Raw genomic sequence first — 3,457 nt, forward strand, 5'->3', positions numbered from 1 at the left:
TCAGCTTTAGCCTCAGCCCAAGTTTCAAGTATATGGGGAGGAAAAAAGTGGGTGGGAGTGCTGTCTTTTCATTTGCCTTTCTAAGAAATAAAAACTGTTTTTTTAAGAAGCACATATTTTAATTTTCCTTTAATTGATGCTCTAATATACAGATGACTAGTACTCTGAGTTCTCCAAATTACAGCCCCATGCATTTTCTTAATTTTATCTCCATTTTCTCTTTAGCCAATTCTTTTTATTTTTTTCTTTCCCTTTGATATGTTGAAAAAAATATATTTTTAGAATTAGCCAGCTGGACTCAGTTTAGATGATTCCAATTTTGTTGGCAACATCCAAAGCATCATAATCAGGAGCCAAACACATGCATTCTTTCTACTTCAGATCTGATCAGAGAATTGACTTTGGCCACATCAATGTCATAGAGTTTCACCACAGCTTTTCTGATCTGCTGCTTGTTGACCTTGACAGCCACAATGAACTTGAGTCTATTGTTGTCTTCTGTCTTCTTCATGGCAGACCCTGTGGTCAGAGGGAACTTGATGATGGCATAGTGGCCAAGCTTGTTTCTCCAGGGGGTGCCCTTCCAAGGATATTTGGGCTGCTGCTGGAGACGTAGTGTCTTGGGCTGCTGTAATATGGGTGACGTATGGATCTTTTCTCTTTTTTTGTAGCTGTGGATGCCTTTCAACACTGCCTTCTTGTTCTCCAAATCCTTTGCTTGGGCTTCAGCTTTGGGAAGTGCAAGAGCTTCCTTCTTCACCTTGGTCACCAACTTGTTGCTCATTCTTTTTCAACTTCTCAGTTGTTCTCAGTTCTTTCCTCTTCAATATCCAACCACCTTTTTCCTCCTTCCTCTTACAATCTCATATCTTCATATGTCTGGATTTATTCCTTGTCCCTCACCTTGAATTTTTTTTCTTTTTTCAGCTGCTCTGTTTTTAACTTCAGACCGTAGTGGAGCAGTTTGCTGCTCTTCATAATGCCTCATTGTATCTTGCTTGAGTTATTCTGTTGGCCTTCTAGCCAGACTCTAAGATTCTGTATTTGCACCTCTCCAATTGATTGGCCAAACTCTAACCAGAGTGGCAGCTATAAATCAGAAGTTGAATCATGACAATCCCTGCTTAAAACCCCTTATTGAGTTCCCATTCCATATAGAATAAATTCCCAAGTCCTTAAAAAGGCTTGTAAGTCACTACATGAATAGCTACTACTCTTCTCCTTTTGTGTACCATGATCTGTCTTCCTGTCATTCGGATTTGGTTTGAGTGCATCTCCCAAGGGATTATATGTCAGAAGCTTGATCCTCTGTGTGGTAATGTTAAGAGGCAGTGGGACCTTTAAGAGGGGGGACCAAAGGGGAAGTAGTCTATTGTAAATACTGCTTTGGGAAGTAATTGGTGTAGTTTTCACAGGGCCCTGGTTAGTTCTCACAGGAAGGTTGTTATAAAAAAGTTAGCCTGCCCCTGCCCCATAACCTCCCTCTCTGTCTAACTCTGCCTTTCAAATAAACAAATAAATCTTTTTTTTTAAAGTAAGCTTCAGAGATGTTCTTTCAGATTTTTCTCTGCATTTATCTGCTATATGTAAACACAAACTGATTTCTTTTAGAGACAAATAAACAAAAGCATTATAACTTCTCTCCTAGCAATGGCTAAATCTCAGAATAAAAGGCTAGGATTTGAGATGTATAAGTTTATGACAAAACCTTGGTAAAAGTTTCTTTTTTGGCTTTTCCCTTGGACTGTAGATATGGTCACCCAGGAGATGAGAGGAAGATGACCTAGAAGGATTTCCAGTGCTTCAGTGTGTCATGATAGGGACCTCTGATTATCACACCTAAATTTCACCCATTAGTTGAACTGTAAATGGGATTTTCCAGGTACCCTGAAACCTACAGAATCATAAAACCTTTCAGTAAAGCCAAGGAGAGGTTCAGCAGATGTCAGCAAAGAGAAGATTCTGCCTAAGAAAAGCAAGGTAAATAGAAGAGGTACTTTGGGCATGGACAGCCCAGAAAAAGAATAACTCAGGAAACATGGAAGAGAGAAAAAAAGAAGGGAAGAAAAATAATTATCTCTTTTAAAAATTATTACGTGTTATTTGAGAGACAAGCAGAGCTCTCATTCTCTGGTTCTCTCCCCAAATGTCTGAAATGGCTGGGGCTGGGCTGGACCGAAGCTGGGAGCAAGGAACTCAATCCAGGTCTTCCATGTGAGTGGCAGGAATCCAATTACTTGAGCTATCCCTACTGCCTCCCAGGGTCTGCAACGGCAGGAAACCGGAGTGAGGAGCTGGGTTGGAAATCAAAGGCAGGCACTCTGATGTGGGAAATGGGTGTCTTAACCTTTTGTCTAAGTTCCCACTCCCAAAGATTCTGCTTTTTTGTTGTTGTTGCTAAGGATTTATTTCTTTATTTGAAAGTCCAGTTACAGAGAAGGGGAGGCAGAAGCAGAAAAGAGAGTGAGAGAGACAGAGAGACAGAGATCCTCCTTCTGCTGGTTCTCTCTCCAAATGGTTGCAACAGGCAGGGCTGGGCCAGGCTAAAGCTAGAAGCCAGGAGCTCCATCCATCTTCCACATGGTTGCAGGGTCCCAGGCACTCAGGCTATCTTCTTCTGCTTTCTAAGGCGCATTAGCAAGGAGCTGGATTGGAAAGTGGAGCAGCCAGGACTTGAACTGGTGCCCTTGTGGGATGGCAGCACTGCAGGCAAAGGCTTTACCCACTACGTCACCAAAGATTCTACCTTCTAAAAACAATTTTCAAACAAGAGGAGCTCCTCAGCTGCCAAGGAGTTTCATGAATCATAACGCAGATAATGAACTCTTCCATTATTTTTCTGAGACCTGAAGTTTTGTTTTTTGGTTTTGTTTTGATCTGGGCATGAGGTTTTATATAAATTAATCCTATCCATCCTTTCTTGCAATGGCTGGAATGAAATTTATTTCAAGGAATTGACTTTGGAATTCACTGTTACTTTTGAGTCCAAGTTGAAAACCACTATTCCATGGAATCAGAATATGTACAAAAGAGAAAAAACAGAAGTTCTACAGTTAAACCATTTAAAAACAAAATTAATTCCCACTGCTCAAGACCTAAGGGAAAATCCAGAAAGTGGGCAGAGAAAATTGGTTGTCTCATTAGATTTTGCTCAGGACCTATTATTACCCATTTAGTAGCTCAACCCTTGAATTGGATTAGAGCATTATAATGATTACAATATTTATAATATTACAAGACATTTCTAATGCATCATTTGGAGCTGAAATTTCTCATGATTATTTTAGCCTGGAAGCAGTAATAATACTTAATTAAGTAAAACTTTCTGGTTTTTTTCATGCCATTTCACAATATGTAGCTAAATTACAGGTGATTCTTATATGATGAATATATTTTATTATATCCAATTTATTATATAGCCAGAAAGACTGAAAGTTTAGTATTAAGGTATTGTGCA

The 3,457-nt window shown here is 39.6% G+C and overlaps 1 pseudogene; it reads right to left on the minus strand.

Annotated features, from left to right (window-relative positions):
• Nucleotides 1–346: 346 nt before the first annotated feature.
• Nucleotides 347–784, minus strand: LOC100342143 (large ribosomal subunit protein uL23 pseudogene; annotated as a pseudogene).
• Nucleotides 785–3,457: the final 2,673 nt, after the last annotated feature.

Source organism: Oryctolagus cuniculus, chromosome 8, assembly GCF_051225735.1.
Source record: "Oryctolagus cuniculus isolate XC-2025 breed Fujian yellow rabbit chromosome 8, ASM5122573v1, whole genome shotgun sequence".
Lineage (NCBI taxonomy): Eukaryota > Metazoa > Chordata > Mammalia > Lagomorpha > Leporidae > Oryctolagus > Oryctolagus cuniculus.